Source organism: Hypanus sabinus, chromosome 3, assembly GCF_030144855.1.
Source record: "Hypanus sabinus isolate sHypSab1 chromosome 3, sHypSab1.hap1, whole genome shotgun sequence".
Lineage (NCBI taxonomy): Eukaryota > Metazoa > Chordata > Chondrichthyes > Myliobatiformes > Dasyatidae > Hypanus > Hypanus sabinus.
Genome location: NC_082708.1, coordinates 190,984,831 through 191,004,325, shown reverse-complemented (window position 1 = coordinate 191,004,325; position 19,495 = coordinate 190,984,831). Strand labels below are relative to the sequence as shown.

General features: G+C 45.0%; 1 protein-coding gene across 2 annotated transcripts in view; it reads right to left on the bottom strand.

Annotated features, from left to right (window-relative positions):
- The window catches only part of LOC132392006 (interferon-induced very large GTPase 1-like), a 55,571-nt gene extending 39,758 nt beyond the window's left edge, over positions 1–15,813 (bottom strand). For both annotated transcript variants that reach the window (XR_009511409.1, XM_059965897.1), the window contains exons 1-2: positions 15,556–15,813; positions 1,482–1,584 (exon numbers count right to left, since the gene is read on the bottom strand). The gene's annotated coding sequence lies outside the window, so the exon portion shown is untranslated. The remainder of the gene's footprint in view (positions 1–1,481; positions 1,585–15,555) is intronic.
- Positions 15,814–19,495: the final 3,682 nt, after the last annotated feature.

Sequence of the window (19,495 nt, the reverse complement as noted above, 5' to 3'; positions counted from 1 at the left end):
TACATGTTAGTAGATGGAATAAAGGCATGGACTATTTTCTAACTTGGGGGAAAATTCAAAAACCTAGGTGCAAAGGGTCAAGAATGTATCCAGGAAAGAAAGCATTAATGCATGAGGAGTGTTTGATGGTCCTTAGCCTTCACTTGCTGGAGTTCAGAAGAATCGGGGTGGGGAGGGGGGGAATCTCATTGAAACCTATGAATATTGAAAGGGGTTTATGTGGAGAGGATTTTCTTATAGTGGGGGAGTCTAGAACTAGTGTACTCGGAATAGAAATGAGGAGGAATTTCTTCAGCTTGATGGTGGTGAATCAGTGGAATTCATTGCAAAGCGGAGGTTGGTAGTTTCTTGATTAGTTGGGGCATCAAAAGTTACAGGGAGAAAGCAGGAGAATGGGGCTGATAGGGTTAATAAATCAGCCATGACAGAATGGTTGAGCAGTCTCGATGGGCCTGATGGGTTAATTCTATTCCTCCGTCTTAAGGTCTGATGGTGTCAGCACACACCAGTAACCCCAACCACAAACTGTTCCAGCTGCTACCATCTGGGAAACGGTACCCCAGGACCAACAGCTTCGTCCACCAGGCCATCAGACTGATTAACTCATGCTGACATGATTGTATTTCTGTTATATTGACTGTCCTGATGGAAAGATTGAGATGCATACAGGGCTAGTCTAGAAGGTGAGGTCTTCAGAGATCCAAAGGAGGTAAGTGAACTAATTCATAACTGGCTCGATGGGAAGAAGCAGAGGGTGAGGAGAGAAACCAGAGGGAGGTGTTTCTTAGACTGGAGATCTGTGATGAGTGATATATCAGAAGGATTGGTGCTGGTACTGTTGTTCATTATTTATACATAAGACCAGATGACATAAGAGCAGAATTAGGCCATTCAGCCCATCATGTCTGTTCTGCAATTCCAACATGCTGTTTTATTATTCCCTCTGAAACCCATTCTCCTACCTTCTCCCTGTAACTGCTGACACCTTACTAGGTGCCAGGGTAACAAAGGGGACAGTGCGATGACGTTCTGTCACTGTTCTGTCAGTATTCTCTGTACATCCTTCCCGTGGAATATGTGGGTGTCCTCCAGATGCCCCCATTCCCTCCCACGGCCCAAAGCCATACTGGGTAGGTAAATTGGTCATTGTAAATTGTTTTATGATTAGGTTAAGGATAAATTGGGGAGTTGTCGGCTGTTCCCCGGCTGACACGGTTCAGAGGGCTGGGAGAGCCTCTTCCTCGATGTACATCAAAATAAATAAATAAAATAACCAGGAACCTGTGGATCTCCGGGCAAAATGCAGGGAAATAGGACAGGCTCAGATGAGAATCTTGTTCGGGATGGACAAGTTGGTCTGGAGGTTCTATAACAATATGATGCTGTGCAGATTCGGGGAATTAAGAAGGCAGCAGAGGTGAGTGAGGAGGACCTGGAGGAGAGCAGTGGGACAGACCATTGCATATTTAGAGCCCACCTACCTTGTCGAGACCATTGGAAGAGCTGGAGATGATGTCACCATTCAGGAAGTGATGTGTGTCAGTGGAAACAGCTGATTGGTGAGCAGCAAGGGTGGATTGTTCACTGAAATAAAGACAAAGGCAGGGATGTTACATTCTAACAGGCAGTGTTTATCAACGAAGAATCTTATTGGTGTAATAAGAAAGTAAGAACTTAAGAAATAGGAGCAGGAGTAGGCCATCCGGCCCATCGAGCCTGCCCCGCCATTCAATAAGATCGTGGCTGATCCGTCCATAAACTCAGCTCCATCTACCTGCCTTTTTCCCAGAACCCTTAATTCTCCTACTATGGAAAAATCTATCTAACTGTACCTTAAACATTGTGAAGAAGCCTCAACTGCTTCCCTGGGCAGAGAATTCCACAGATTCACCACTGTCTGGGAAAACAGTTTCTCCTCATCGTTGTCCTAAATCGTCTCCCCTGAATCTTGAGGCAATGTCCCCTAGTTCTAGTCTCACCTACCAATGGAAACAACTTTCCTACTTATATCTTAACTATCCCTTTCAAAATTTTGTATGTTTCTATAAGATCCCCTCTCATTCTTCTGAATTCTAGAGAGTATAGTCCCAGGCGACTCAATCTCTCCTCATAGGTTAACCCCTTCATCCCCGGAATCAACCTCCTCTGCACTGCCTCTGAAGCCAATATATCCTTCCTCAAGTAAGGAGACCAAAACTGCACACAGTACTCCAGGTGTGTCCTCACCAGTACCCTGTATAGGTGCAGCATGACCTCCCTGCTCTTGAATTCAATCCCTCTAGCAATGAACGCTAACATTCCGTTTAATAACCTGTTGTACCTGCAAGCCAACTTATTGCGATTCATGTACAAGCACTCCCGTGTCCCTCTGCACAACAGCATGCTGCAATCTTATTCCTTCCAAAGTCGATGATCTCCCATTTACCAACGTTGTATTCCATCTGCCAGACCTTGGCCCACTCATTTAACCCATCTCTGTCCCTCTGCAGACTCCCATATCCTCTGTACAATTTGCTTTTCCACTCAGTTTAGTGTCATCAGCAAATTTTGCTACGCTACACTCAGTCCCCTCTTCCAAATCATCAATGTAAATGGTGAACAGGTGCAGGACCAGCACCAAACTCTGCAACACCCCACTCACCAACACCCATTTATACCAACTCTCTGCCTTCTATTGGTTAACCAATCCACTATCCATGCCAATACACTTCCCCTGACTCCATGCATCCATATCTTATTTATAAGTCTCTTTTGCGGCACCTTATCAAACACCTTCTGGAAATCTAAGCATACGACATCCACCTGTTCCTCTCTATCCACTGCGCTCATTATGTCCTCAAAGAACTCCAGTAAGTTTGTCAAACAGGACCTGCCCTTTCTGAATGCATGTTGTGTCTGTCTAATGGAACCACTCCTTTCTAAATGTTTCGCTATTTCTTCCTTAATGACGGCTTCGAGCATTCAATACACTCAGTGAATGTGAGGTGCATGTTCTCTGTCCAGGAGGAAGAGAGGGCCCAGTGCAAGGGTGTCCATGGCAGGAGAACTCCGTCCAGTGGAATGTTCCTGCTGCAAAAGGTGGAAACCAGGGGAAAGTAGCAACAGGAACGTTTGTGTGACCACAGCTGGGGAGGAAAAAGACAGAAAAAGCTGTCGTGACAGGGGACTCGGCTGTAAGGGGTGTGGAGGGGCTTTCCACTGGGTGTAGACAAGCCTCTGAAATGGTATAACACACAAGCTGCTGTAGGAACTCAGCAGGTCAAGCAGTATCTGTGAGGGAAAGGAATTGTCAGTGTCAAAACCCGAAACATCGACAATTGATCCCCACCCTCTCCCCCCCACACAGATACAGCCTGACTTGTTCAGATCCTCCAGCAGTTTGTTGTCTCTCCACATTCCAGTATCTGCAGTCTCTCCTGTCTCTATAAAGCTGTTGCCTCCCTGGTGCCAGGGGCAGGGACGTTTCCGATGTCTGTAGGACGTCCTGACCAGGGAGGGTGAACAGCCAGTGGTGGTGGGACTTTATACAACCTTGAGATTTATGTCCTTACCGGCAGTGACAGAACAAACACCCAAAGAGTCCATCAAACAAAAGAAGAATGTCAAAGACCTGAGAGGAAAAAAAAGCAATTCGAAGTAAGCAGACAGCATTCAGAAATTAAGTTGCTGAAGGTGAGTCCACAGAAGCCCGTTAGTTGCAGGCCACAGCCTCAGGTCAGTGTGAAGATGAGTAAACCTCACGGAACAGAGAGCTGAACCGGCCCCCACTCCCCCATCCCCCAATCCCCACATCACACAGTGCCAGAGGGCAACTTCTCCCAGTCTGTCTGCATAACAGTTTAAATTCTTCTTGCTCATGCCTCTTCACTCTTTTTTAAAGGAAGCTGGGGTCTTGTCGGAGTCTGTGATCTACAGACGCACTCAGACTGAGCTCTGACCACCGACCAATCGAACCTCAGAAGTTTGCGAGGAGGGGATTTCACTCGGGTCCACTGTCCAAGTAGAGATAGGCAGCGGCAGATCACCGCAGCAAAACTGAGCTCTGACCAGCGAGCAATCGGCGTTCGGGATTGATCAGCAAGAGCAAATTAAAGGAAGGCGGGGCAAGCAGAGCGGCCATCATTGGAGTGGGCAGAGTTAGAGTGGGGGGTCCTGAGGCTTCAGACAGGGAAAGCAGAGAAAAGAAAGATCCAGAAAAGTTGTTTTCACCCTTTCCCTCTTTATATCTGCTCACTGAGGACAGCAGAGATAACTGGCAGGGTAGCTGAATGCTCCTCTTGTGGGATGTGGGAACGCAGGGAGATCTCCAGTGTCCCTGACAACGACAACTGTGAGAAGTGCTTCCAGCTGCAGCTTCTGACACTCTGCGTTAAGGAGTTGGAGCTGGAACTGGGTGAACTCCGGATTATTCAGGAGGCTCGGGGGGGGGGGGGTGTGGATAGATTGGACATATAGACAGGTGGTTACACCTAAGGTGCAGGACACAGGAAACTGAGTGACAGTCAGGAAGGGGAAAGGGGTTAAGGAGCTAGTGCAGAATACCCCTGTGGCAATCCCCCTCAACAGGTATATCACTTTGGATACTATCAGCGTGGGTGGTGGTTGGGGTGGGGATAACCAAAAGAGGAAAGTCAGAGTGGTTGTGTCTCTGGCACTGAGTCTGCATCTGTGACTCAGGAGGGAAGAGGAGAGAAGAGGCACACTGTGGTGATAGGGGACTCATTAGTTAGGGGAACAGAAAGGAGGGTCTGTTATCTGGGAGGTATATTCCCAGATGCTAATGTACCTCCCAGGTGCCAGGGTCTGGGTCATCTGGGATCAGGTCTTCAGCATTCTGAAGTGGGAGGGTGAACAGCCAGAAGTCGTGATCCTCGTAGGTACCGATGACATGGGCAGGACAAGTGATGAGGTTCTGCATAGGGGGTTCAGGGAGTTGGGTGCTAAGTTAAAGAGCAGGACATGCAGGGTTGTGATGTCAGGATTGCTGCCTGTGCCACGTGCCAGTGAGGCCGGAGTAGGAAGATTATACAGTTTAACATGTTGCTAATGAGTTGGTGTCGGAGGGAGGGTGTAATCTTTTTGAAACATCGGGATCTCTTCCAAGGAAGGTTGGACCCACACAGAAGGGACAGTTTGCACCTAAACTAGAGTGGGACTAATATCCAAGTGGGAAGGTTTGTTAACGCTGCATGGTGGGGCTTAAACTAGAGTTACAGCGGGATGGGAATCAGAGTGCCAGAACAGTTAGTGGAGAGGTTGAGGAGATAGATGTTGGTAAGACGTCAGACAAAGTCAGGAATCAAAAGGTTGAGCATGGTGCTGAGCTGCTGATATTTCAATGCAAGAAGCATCGTAGGAAAGGTGGATGAACTTAGCGTATGGATCATCACCTTGTAGCTGTTAGTAAGACTGGGTGGCAGGAGGGGCAGGACTGGCAGCTCAATATTCTGGGGTTCCGTTGTTTAGACGTGACAGAGCAGGAGGAATTACAGGAGGAGATGTGGCATCACTAGTCAGGGAAAATGTCACAGCACTGCTCCATCAGGACAGACTGGAGAACTTGTCTAGTGAGGTGTTAGGGGTGGAACTGAGAAATAAGAAAGCTATGAGCACATTAATTGGACTATATTACAGACTCCCAACAGTCCTTGGGATTTAGAGGAACAAACTTGTAGAGAGATCACAGACTGTTGCCTGAAACACAAGTTTGTTATAGAATGTGATTTTAACTTTCCACATGTTGTTTGTGAATCCAATACTGTGAAAGGACTGGATGGGATAGAATTTGTCAAATGTGTTCAGGAAAGTTTACTTCATACAAGTCCCAACGATGGATCATGTGATACTGGATCTGCTATGAGGGAATGAGACAGGGCAGGTGACAGAAGTCTGTGCAGGGTAACACTTTGCATCCGGTGTCCACAATGCCATGAGTTTCAAGGATAGGTCTGGTCTGTACGTTGAGATTATAAACTGGAGAAAGGCCAATTTTGATGGTATCAGAGAGGATCTGGCAAGTGTGGATTGGGACAGGCTGTTTTCCGGCAAAGGTGTACTTGCAAAGCGGGAGGCCACTTTCAAGAGTTTTCAAGAGATATTGAGGCCCTGGTTGAGAAAAAGAGGAGGTGCCCAGCAGGTATAGGCAGGTAGGAACTAATGAGGTGCTTATGGAATACAACAAATGCAAAAGAACACTGAAGTAAGAAATCAGGAAACTAAAGAAGGCGTGAGGTTGCTCTAGCAGACAAAGTGAAGGAGAATCGTAGGAAATTCTGCAGATACGTTAAGTGCAAAAGGATTGCAAGGGACAAAATTGGTCTTCTGGAAGATCAGAATGGTGATCCATACGTGGAGCCAGAAGAGATAGGGGGGAACTGAAATGGAATTTAGGCACCTGTGTTTACTCAGGAGAAGGACACAGAGTCTATCGAAGTGAAACAAAGCAGTGTCGAGTTCATGGACCCGATACAGATTACCGAGCAGGAGGGGTTTGCTAACTTGAGGCAAATTGGGGTGGATAAATCCCCAGGGACTGACAAGGTGTTCCCTTGGAAACTGCAGACATTGCAGGGGCCCTAGCAGAGATATTTAAATCATCCTTAGCGACAGGAGAGGTACCAGAGGACTGGAGGATGGCCATTGTTGTTGTACCATTTCAAAAAGGCTCGAAACAGAAACCTGGAAATGAAAGTCCGGTGAGTCTGACATCAGTTGTGGGAAAGTGTCAGGAACGGGGGCTGGATGGACCCAAGTGCAGGACGCAGACGTTGATGTACAAGGGGTAGGACAGGACGGGGGTGCCATGGCATGTGAGGGGTAAGGCAGGTGGGGCTGGATCTCAGAGATCAGGCAAGGCGGGAAGATCCCAGAGTTCAGACGAGGCAGGCAGGAGCGGGCTCCCAGGGTTCAGACGGGCAGGCAGACAGGTCCCTGGGGTTCAGGCGGGCAGCATGGTCTAGGTGACTAGATAGTCTGGTGGAGAGCCCTCCCTGGGCGGGCCACATATGTCCCGGGTAGGGCTGCCTCCCAGGCGGAAACAACGGAAGCCTGGGCATGACGCGGACCCCAAGGCGGGTGCGGGGCATAATCCCAGAGTTCAGGCAGAAGAGGAGAGGGTTGGAGTCCTTAGGGCGGGCCACACTGATCCCAGGCAGGGCCGCCTCCCAAGCAGTAGACACGGAGGCCTGGGCCAGACGCAGACACCTGGGCAGGTTCGGGGCACAACCCTTAAGCAGCAATAGGTGGAAGGGGCAGAACCTCCATCAGGGCAGCGGCAGTCCGACAGAGGCAACAGGTAGGAAGGGTCCAGGGTGACCATGACAGCCATGATAGCAGGAAAATTGGGAAAAACCAGCAGACAGCGTGACCGCGCAAACAAAACAAACGAGCGGAGAAACAGGACCAGCGCATAGGAAAAAAGGTGGGGGAGAGGATCAACCTGGCACCACTGGTACAGGGCAGAGAAGCATGATGAGGAGTAGCTCTGAGCCCCAGGCAGAATAGCAGAATAACAGAATGCAGAGAAGAGTTCAGAGCCGGCAAGAAACAGAACAAAACAACCACCCACCCAGTCTCCATCCCACGGCCCCTTATAAACACCTGCAGATGAATTGGCCACAGGTGTGCCTCCTTGATCCAGGATGATCTTAACAGGCTCAAAGGGGCCGGGAGGGACAGCTGCAAGACCCGGAACCTGGAGCACACGGACCGGATCGAAACCCAGAACACGGACACCGGACCGGACCGAACCCTGACAGAAAGTTATTGGAAGGTATTCTAAGGGATGCCTGACGCTGGCCCTAGGCCTGAGTCGACTTAGTTATATTCTAAGGGACTGGATATACAAGTATTTTGATGGACCTGGAAAGATTAGGGACAGTCAGCATGGCTTTGAATGTGGTAGGTCATGTCTAAACAATCTTATAGAGTTTTTCAAGGAAATTACGAGGAAAGTGGGTGAAGATAAGCAGTGGATGTTATCTACATGGACAAGGTCCCACATGGGAGACTGGTCAAAAAGGTTCAATTGCTGGGCATTCAGGATAAGGTAATAAATTGGATTAGCCATTGGCTTTGTGAGAGAAGCTGGAGAATGGTAGTGGATGGTTACCTCTCTGACTGGAGGCCTGTGACCAGTGGTTTACAGCAGGGATCAGTGCTGGGTCCATTGTTGTTTGTCACCTATATCAATCAGCTGGATGAGAATGTAGTTAACTGGATCAGCAACTTTTCAGATGACACCACGACTGGGGATGTCGTGGACAGCGAAAAGCCTATCATGGCTAGGAGAGGGATCTGCATCAGCTGGAAAAATGGCAGATGGAATTTAGTGCAAACAACAGTGAGTGTAACCAACCAGGATGGTCTTGGGCAGAAAAGGATCAGCCATGGTTGAATGGTGAAGCAGTCTCGATGGGCCAAATGGCCTAATTCTGCTCCTATGGTCTTGTAGTCTTGGGTGTCAGGGAGCAGGAGTGAGTGCCATTGCTATTACAAAGGAAAAAGTCACCTGGACCAGATGGACTTCACTCCAGAGTCCTGGGAGAGGTTGCTGAAGATGTATTAGTCATGAATGTTCAAGCATCACTTGATTCTGGCATGGTCCCAGAGGACTGGAAATTTGCAAATGTCACTCCACTCTTTAAGAATGGAGGAAGACAAAAGAAAGGAAATTATAGGCCAGTTAGCGGAACCTCAGTGGTTGGGAAAGTGTTGGAGTCTGTTATTAATGATGAAGCTTTCGGTACTTGTAGAATCATGATAAAATGAGTCAAAGTCAGCGTGGTTTCTGTAAAGGGAAATTTTGCTGAACAAATCTGTTAGAGTCCTTCAAGGAAATAACCAGCAGTGTGGACAAAGGAGAGGCAGTGGATGTCATTTACTTGGATTTTCAGAAGGCATTTGAAAAGGTGACACACATCAGGCTGGTTAACAAGATGAAGTCCTGTGGTATTATAGGAAAGACACTGGCATGGATAGAGGAATGGTGACAGGCAGGAGCAGTGAGTGGGAATAAAGGGCGCCTCTCCTGGCTAGCTGCCTTGTCTAGTGGTGTTCCTCAGGGGTCAGTTTTGGGACCACTGCTTTTCACATTGTTTGTCAATGATTTAGATAATGGAATTGATGATTCCATTGTGGCAAAGTCAGCAGATGATACAAAGATAGGTGGAGGGGTAGGGAGTGCTGAGGAAGGAATGCGATTGCAGCAAGACTTAGACAAATTGGAAGAATGGGCAAGAAGTGACAGATGGAATACAGTGTTGGGAAATACAGAGTTGATGACACTAATGATTTTATTTGATATAATAGAATAGCCCAGCTTTGTTTAGTTGAGTTTTAGTTGTTTAGTTTATTTTGTTTTTGATTTTTCAATTTGGGGTTTTTTTCCATCATTTTTTTGTATCTTGTTTATATCAAGGATTTCGGAAGTCAATTATATTGGTGTTACCTATAGTTTTTACTCATGTGTTAATTGCCAACAATGTAATCCCACTCCCTTTGTACTATTATGACCTTTATGTATCTTTGTCTTTGAAAAATTAAGTTTCAGGGGGAAGCATAACCCAAATTGACACCTTCTTGAATTCTCTAGAGTTACCCACTTTCAGCGAAGAACAAAATAGAATGATGACTGCTGACATAACTGAAGATGAATTAAAAGCTGCAATTACTAGGTTTAAGTTAAGCAAGTCACCAGGATCAGATGGGTATACGGCAGAGTGGTACAAAGAATTTAAAAATCAGTTAATTCCTGTTTTACTCCCCACATTGAACTGGGCTCTAAAAAAGGCACAAATGCCACCCAGTTGGAAGGAAGCAATAGTCTCAGCTATACCAAAAGAAGGCAAGGATAAAATGGAATGCGGGTCATTTAGACCAATATCCATTCTTAATGTAGATTATAGATTATTTACCTCCATCATGGCCAAAAGATTAGAGCAGATTCTACTCATACAGATACGTAACAATCAGACAGGTTTTATACGACAACACCAGACACAAGACAATATATGAAGGACACTTCACATTATGGATCATATACAAAAAAATAAAATTGAAACAATAGTGATAAGTGTGGACACTGGAAAAGCATTTGATTCGGTTAATTGGAATTTTCTTTACAGAGTTTTTACATAGATTTGGTTTCCAAGACACAATAATTAAAACTATACAGACACTATATGACAGTCCTACTGCTAGGATTAAAATCAATGGATATTTATCAAATAGTCCTACCCTAGAAAGGGGCACGAGACAGAGTTGTGCATGGTCACCATTACACTTTGCGTTTTATCTGGAACCATTAGCTCAATACATCAGACAAAATGAAGATATCAGGGGAATTACTATTAAAGGGACAGAGCATAAATTGGCTTGTTATGCGGATGACATTTTGATCTATCTAGGGCAACCAACATACTCTTTACCTAAATTGATGCAATCCTTTGAACAATATGGTCAATTATCAGGATACAAGATCAACATAGATAAAACCCAATTACTTTCAAATTACCATAGCCCACCAAGAGAAATTGAAAGTAGATATCCCTGGGCATGGCACACAGAGTCTTGCAAATACTTGGGCATCATTATGCCAAAAGATTTGGCAAAATTATCAGAATGTAATTATTAGCCTTTATATAAAAAATTAAAGAAGATATGGCAAGATGGAACCTGATTCCTTTTTTCAGTCTCAGTTCAAGGATTGAGTCTATTAAAATGAATATGCTGCCCAGACTGTTATATCTCTTTCAGACCCTACCAGTAGAGATTAATCAAAATCAATTAAATGAATGGAACAAGATGCTATCAAGGTAATATTTGGCAGGGTAAAAGGCCTAGAGTTCATCTCAAAACTTTGCAATTTGCAAAGGAAAAAGGGGGATGGGGCCTACCTTCTCTTAGAGATTATTATTTTGCAGCACAGTTGAGAGCTGTGATATGTTGGTGCAACCCATCATATGATGCTCAATGGAAAAACATTGAGGAGCAGGTACTTCCCATCCCCATACAAGCAATTTTGGCTGATAACAACCTGCAAAGGTACATAAATACTATTGATAACCCATGGGTGAAATCGACTCTTAAAATATGGAAAACCACTATAAAAGAATATAATCTAGAGGGAGATATTGCAATTCTTAAATGGTACACATATGACTCGGATTTTACACCAAATAAATTGGATGCTAGATTTAAGGACTGGACAGCTAAAGGAATAACAGTTCTTTGTAACATAATGAAAGAAGGAACACTGTTCAGTTTTGAAATGCTTAAAGAGAAACACTTATTAGAAAAAACAGGATTTTTATCGGTATTTACAGATGTGACAATACGTTGATAAGACACTTAAAAATGTAACCAAGGCAAGTACATGCTTGATAGAGCTCTTTAGAAAAGCATATAATTCAGATAATTGTAGTAGAATCATTTCAAGCATGTATAAGGGGTTGTTAAATCTTAAAACACATTCGACTTCATACATTAAAACAAAATGGGAGAAGGAAGGAGGGATAATTATATCTGAGGAAGAATGGACAATAATATGGAAGTATCAATAGAAGTGTACTAGTTCACAGAAATGGAGAGAGTTTGGATGGAAAAACTTTGATAAGATATTTTATTACACCCTCTCAGAAATCCCATCATGATAGCAACCCCCCAAAATCAAAATGCAACTTATTATCATATTTTTTGGGACTTCCCTGTTATCAAAAACTATTGGAGGGGGATACACAATGCCCTACAAGACATCTTTAAAGTGAAATACCCTTAGAAAGACCACATATTTTGGATATATATCTCAAGAATGTTTGAAAAGAGATAAATATTTAGTGAATATACTGTTGGTGGCTGGTAAGAAGACTCTTACTAGGAGATGGTTATCACAGGAGAGCCCAACTTTAAATACATGGATGGAAATTACAATGGACATTTACAAAATGGAGAAGATAACAGCATCAATTTATCATAAGCTGGAAAAATTTAATTCATGCTGGGAAAAATGGCTTAACTACATAATGCTTCATAGGTCTGATTTTATTCTCACAAATCAATGAATATGTTGTAAAAAGATCACTCCCTACTTGTACATAGTTCTTTCCTTTTGCTTGTTTTTTCTTTCCTCTCTTTTCTATAAGTGTATACCTCAGATAAATACTTTGTGGAGATTTGTGATATATATGATTATATGATATATATATGTATAATGTCTGAAATACATCATATGGAAATGTTTGTTTGATGATGAACTTCAATAAAAAAAATTACAAAAAAGAAAAATTCAGTAAAAAGATTGAAAAAGAAAGGAATGCAGTGCGGAGAAATGTATGATAATGCATTTTCATAAAAGGAATAATAGTGCAGACTGTTATCTAAATGGGGAGAAGGTTCAAACATCAGAGATGCAGAGAGACTTAGGAGTCATTGTGCAAGACTCTCAGAAGGTTAATTTACAGGCTGAGTCTGTGATACAGAAGGCAAACGCAATGTTGGCATTTATTTCATGGGAAATAGAATATAAAAGCAAGAAGATAATGCTGAGCCTTTGTAAGACTCTAGTCAGGCCGCACAGAGTATTGTCAATGGGTTTTGGCCCCATATCTCAGAAAGGATGTGTTGTCAGTGGAGTGAGTCCGGACGAGTATCACGAGGATGATTCTGGGAATGAAGGGGTTAACATATGAGGATCGTCTGGCAGCTTTAAGTCTGTACTCACTGGAATTTAGAAGGTGCCAGGGGGATCTCATCAAAACATACTGAATGTTGAAAGCACTAGATAAGCTGGATGAGGAGAGGATGTTTCCTCTGCTGGGGTAGCAGCACTAGAGGGCAGAGCCTCAAAATTGATGGGCAACTTTTTAGAACAGAGGTAAGGAGGATTTTTTTTGCCAGTGGAATGCTTTGTCACAGACTGCGGTGGAGGCCAAGTCTGAGGGTATATTTAAAGCAGAAGTTGATAGTTTCCTCATCGGTCAGGGCATCAAAGGAGATGATAGAGGCAGGTGTATGGGGTTGAGTGGGATCTGGGATCAGCCATGACGAAATAGCGGAGTGGACTCGACGGGCTGAATGGCCTAATTCTGCTCCCGTGTGTTATGGCCTTTACACTGTGATCGGTAGGGCACTGAGGAGTGTGGTAGAACAAAGGGATCTGGGAATACAGGCCCATCATCACAGGTAGATCGGGTCGTTAATAAAGATTTAGGCACATTAACCGTCATAAATCAATGTACCGAGTACAGGAGATGGGATGTTATGCTGGTGAGGCCTGATTTGGAGTGTTGTCTGCAGATTCGGTCACCTACCTGCAGGAAAGATGTAAACAAGGTTGAAGGAATGCAGAGAAAATTTACAAGGATGTTTCTGGGTCTGGAGGACTGGAGTTATAAAGAAAGATTGAATAGGTTAGGACTTTATTCTTTAGAACATGAAAGATTGAGAGGAGATTTGATAGAGGTAGACAAAATTCTGAGTGGTATTGATATGGTTGGCGTTTTCCACTGAGGTTGGGTAGGACTACAACGAAAGGTCATGGCTAAAGCGTGAAAGTTTAAGGGGAAACTTCACTCAGGGAGAGTGGAATGAGCTGCCAACACAAGTGGTCTATGCGAGCTCAATTTCAACACTGAAGAGAAGTTTAAATAGGTAAATGGATAGTGGGGATATGGAGGGCGATGGTCCTGGTGCAGGTCGATGGGAGTAGGCAGTTCAAATAGTTTGAGCATGGACTAGATGGGCCAAAGGGCCTGTTTCTGTGCTGTAATTCTCTATGCCTCGGACTCAAACTGTGGTTCTTCACTGTGTTGAGTTCCCATCTTGGAGTTTGTTGATTGGTCGCTCTCCTCTCTCCCCCTCCCTCTCCCCTCCACTTTTCCCCCTCTCACCACCATCTCTCTCCCTTCCTCTCTCTCTCTCCATGTCTTTCCCTCTCTCTCCCTCCCTTTCTCTCTCTCTCATATACAAGGGGTGATTGATAAGTCTGTGGCCTAAGGTAGAAGGAGCCAATTTTAGAAAACCTAACACATTTATTTTTCCGACAGTTATACACTTAGTCCAGCGGTCATGGAGCATATGGATCCCTTCTTTGTAGAAGTCAGTATCTTAGACCTCCAGAAGTGGTCCACAGCATGGGGTGATTGATAAGTTTGTGGCCCAAGGAAGAAGAAGATGTTATTAACTTCAAACTTTCTGCATTTTCACAGAGTTGAACTGCATGTACATGTAATGAGAGCTGTATAACTCATCTCCTTCTGCCTTAGGCCACAAACTTATCAATCACCCCTGCTGTGGACCACCTGCAGGTCCAAGATGCTCTCATTACATGCACGTGCAGTTCAACTCTGAGTGATAACCATAGAACCATAGAACATTACAGCACAGAAACAGGCCTTTTGGCCCTTCTTGTCTGTGCCAAACCATTTTTCTGCCTAGTCCCACTGACCTGCACCTGGGCCATATCCCTCCAAACCCTTCTCATCCATATACCTGTCGAAGATTTTCTTAAATGTCAAAAGTGAGCCCGCATTCACCATCTCATTTGGTAGCTCATTCCACAGTCCCACCGTTCTCTGTGTGAGGAAGCCCCTCTAATGTTCCCTTTAAACTTTTCCCCCTTCACCCTTAACCCATGACCTCTGGTTTTATTCTCCCCTGGCCGAAGAAAGTTTGAAGTTAATAACTTCATCTCCTTCTACCTTTGGCCACAGACTTATCAATCACCCTTGCTGTGGACCACTTCTACGAAGGGATCCGTGTGCTCCACGACCGCTGGACTAAGTGTGTACCTGTAGGAGGGGAGTATGTTGAAAAATAAATTGCTCGGTTTTCTAAAATTGATTCCTTCTACCTTCGGATACAAACTTATCAATCACCCCATCTATCTATACCCTGGTTTTACAGAGAGATTCACAGCTTTCACTTTCAACCTCATCCACAGAACAACGTTTGCTCTTCAAAGAAATCATGTGACTGTTTGTACAGAGTTAAACAGACCTTCAGCCCAACACATTCATGCTGTCCGGCAACTACCTGTCCGTATTGATTCCAATTAACAACACAAATCCTCAAGAAATCTCTGTTCCCCCCACAACCCAGACACCTCTCTGTCCCCACTCCTCTCCAACCCACCTGTGTCTCCCCACTTCCCACCCACACACATCTACCTCCCCACTCCTCACCTCTCCATCACTCTCACCCCTCTCCCGACCCACAAACTCCGCTACAACTACTCCCTACTCCCCACCCACCCACTTCTCTGCTTCCCCTATCCACTCGGTGGACATTTCTCTCCCCAACCCCTCTCTCCCCTGCCCCTCTCACCCATCCCTCTCGACCAGCCTCTGCCCCACTCCCATTACACACCACACCCCAGCCCTCTCTGACCATCTCTTTCTTCCTCACTCCTTACCCCCGTCTCCCCACGTCTGTTCCCTGATTCAATCCTCTCCATCTCCAGCACTGACTGAGAGTCACTGACTTGAATCACTATCTTTGTTTCTCTCTCTGCAGATGCTGCCCGACCTGGTGAGTCTGAGCAGCCGTTTCCAATCTTACCTCAGATTCCCGTGTCTGCAGTTTCCTGTCGATGCTGCTGTGAGCCAAAGGTTCGTGGTGTGGGACACACAGGTTGTCCCCAGAGAAATGAAGTCAGCTGTCTTCAGTCTGGAGAAACAATACTTGGTCGGAGGGTGAACTGTGTTCCAGAGACAACAGTGAATCAGTCTAAACTAAACTGTAAAACAGCAAAAGGCAGAGTGAGTGATGAACCAGCTGTTTCTGTCAGTGACCCGGACAGTGACTGACTGATTCAGACTCTCACTGTGATCTCTGCTGATACTGTATCCTGTTTAAAGAGAGATTCAGAGCTTCCACTTTCAACACCACCCAGACCACGTCCTTTGCTTTTCAGAGAAATCACGTGACTGTGTCTACAGAGTCAAACAGACCTTCAACCCAACATATTCATGCTGACTGGTAACTACCAGTCCGTACTGTTCACAACCAACAGCACAAATCCTCAAGACATCTCTGTTCCCCACCCTCCACCCACCCAGCTCTTTCTCCACACTCCCCACCCACCCACCTCTCTGTTGGGGCACAGTAGTGCAGAGAGAATGGCCCCAGGGACGGTGTTTTGTTCTGTGTGTGAGATAGGGGAGACCTCCATTCTCCCAGATAACCACACCTGCACCAGGTGCCCCTCAGAAAATGTGTTGAGGATCTGGAGCTGCAGTTCGGTGACCTTCAGCTCAAACAGGAGAATGAGGAGGTGATAGGCAGGAGTTACAGGGAGGCAGTGGCCCCTGAGTTACAGGAAGCAGGTACCTGGGTGACTGTCAGGAGGAGGAGGGAAAATACACATTTTATTGAATGGAGAGGCAGGTAGGCAGAGGGGGTGGCTTGGCTCTGCTGGTAAAAAATGAATTCAAATCATTAGAAAGAGGTGACGTAGGGTTGAAGGTGCTGAATTGTTATGGGTTAAGCTGAGGAACTGCAAGGGTGAAAAAGACACTGATGGAAGTTACTCGCAGACTCCCAAACAGTTGTAAGAATGTGGTTCACAACTTGAGATATGAAAGGGACAATGTTGTGATAGTCATGGGGGATTTCAACATGCAGGTAGACTGAGAAAATCAGGTTGATGCAGGATCCCAAGAGAGGGAGTTCCTAGAGAAAATATGAGATGACTTTTTAGCCAACTCATGGTTGAGCCCATGAAGTGATCAGCTATTCTGGATTGGGTGTTGTGCAATGAACCGTAATTGGTTAGAGAGATTATGGTAAAGGATCCCTCAGGGACCAGCAATCATATTATGATAGAATTCATCTTGCATATTGAGTAGGAGCAGCTCATGTCAGACATATTAGTATTACTGTGGAGGAAAGGGAATTACAGAGGCATGAGAGAGGATCTGGCCAAAATTGATTGGAAAAGAACATTGGCAGAGATGAAGGCAGAGCAGCCGTTTCTTACTGGTTTTATTTCAGTGACTTCCTTCACCAGGCCATCCAATGGGGAAAATTTCACTCAACCTCACTCGTCCCTTCACTGACCTGTTCCCACAAACTATGCACTCACTCTCAAGGACTCTTCATCTCATGCTCTCCATATTTGTTGCTTATTTATTATTATTATTATTATTATTATTGCTATTATTTTTTTTCTTTTATATTTGCACAGTTTACTGTCTTTTGGACATTGGTAGATTGCCCACCCTGTTGCCCTCACGATAATGTATTACCAATTCAGCAAAGAACTGCACCATTGCCAATGCCCATGCATGATTTTCAAGGGAAAACGATGCGCGAGAGTCATAAAGCCATGAAACCGTGACAGAGGCATAACGTCAGGAGATGGTGCTTTAGACAGCCTGTTATATTCTGCATTTCTGGTACCTGTAAATTTATAGAACATTAGGCAGAAGAACGGGTTAGAGAGGGAACATAAGTCAGACATGATGGAATGGCAGGGCTGACATGATGGGCTGAGTGGCCTCATACTGCTCCCATATGAAATTTAAGATACTACTAGACAGGTATATGGAGGAATTTAAGTTGGGGGGTTATATGGGAGGCAGGGTTTAAGGGTCGGAAAAACATTGTGGGCCGAAGGGCCTGTACTGTGCTATGTTCTATGTCTTGTGGACTTACTTGGACACAGTGCAGCTTTTCTGACTCAGTGTGAATTCTCCAGTGTTAGGCTGCTCACTTTCTCTGTGTCGGAATTAGTCATTCCTGCAGTGAGACAGTCAACTGCGATATGGTCTCGGTTTTCCTCACTCCAGTCGTACACACAACCTACTGAGCATTTCCAGCATTTTCTCAAAGTTCAAAGCAAATTTGTTATCAAAGTCTGTATATAGTGTGTCACCATAGACTCCGTGAGATTCATTTCCTTGTGGGCATTCACAGTAAATACAAGAAATACAATAGAATCAGTGAAAGACCACCCCCACAGGACAGACAAACAACCAATGTACAACCAACCATGCAAACACAAAAAAAACAGAAACATACTACAACTAATAATAATAAATCAGCAATAAATATTGAGAACATGAAATGAAGAGTCCTTGAAGGTGAGTCCATGGGTTGTGGGAACAGTTCAGTGATGGTGGGAGTGAAGTTACTCACTCTGGTTCAGGAGCCTGATAGTTGAAGGGTAACTGTCCCTGAACCTGATGGTGTGGGTCCTGAAGCTCCTGTACCTCCTTCCTGATGGCAGCATCTAGAGGGAACATGGTCTGGATGACGTGGTTGCTTGAAAATGGATGTTGTTTTTTCCTACAGTGCTCTGTGTCGATGTGCTCAATGGTGGGGAGGGCTTTACCCGTGATGGACTGGGCTGTATCCACTACTTGTTGAGGGCTTTTCCATACAAGTGTGCTGGTGTTTCCATACCAGAACATGATGCAACCAGTGAATAAACTCCCCACCACACATCTATAGAAGTTTCTTAAAGTTTCAGATGACATACTTCATCTTTTCAAACTTCTGAAAAAGCAGAGGCACTGCTGTGTTTTCTCTCTAATGGTGTTTACGTGCCGGGCCCAGGACAGATCCTCCGAAATGATAAGAAACATAGAAAACCTACAGCACAATACAGACCCTTTGGCCCACAAAGCTGGCCAAACTTTTCCTGACTTTAGAACTACCTAGGCTTACCCATAGCCCTCTATTTTTCTGAGCTCCATGTATCTATCCAGGAGTCTCTGAGAAGCCCCTGTCGTTTCCGCATCCACCACTGTAACCGGCTGTCCATTCCACACACTCACCACTCACACCACTTTTACATAAGTGTAAAAAACTTATCCCTGACATTTCCTCAGTACCTACTTACAAGCACCTTAAAACTGTACCCTCTCGTGCTAGCCATCTCAGCCCTGGAAAACAAGCCTCTGGTTATCCACACAATCAATGCCTCTCATTATCTTACACACCTCTATCACTTCACCTCTCATCCTCCTTCGCTCCAAGGAGAAAAAGCCGAGTTCACTCAACCTATTCTCAAAAGGAATGTTCCCCACTCCAAGCAACATCCTTGTAAATGGGGTGTTAATCTCTTCTGCACCTTTTCTATTGTTTCCACATCCTTCCTGTAGTGAGGCGACCAGAACTGAATACAGTACTCCAAATGGGGTCTGATCAGGGTCCTATATAGCTGCAACATTACCTCTCGGCTCCTAAATTCAATTCCATGATTGATGAAGGCCAATACACTGTACGCCTTCTTAACCACAGAGTCAACCTGTGCAGCTGCTTTGAGCGTCCTATGGACTCGGACCCCAAGATCCCTCTGATCCTCCACACTGCCAAGAGTCTTACCATTAATTCTACATTCTGCCATCATATTTGACCTACCAAAATGAACCCACCTCACACTTATCTGGGTTGAACTCCATCTGCTACTTCCCAGCCCTATATTGCATCCTATCAATGTCCCACTGTAACCTCTGACAGCCCTCCACACTATCCACAACAAACCCAACCATTG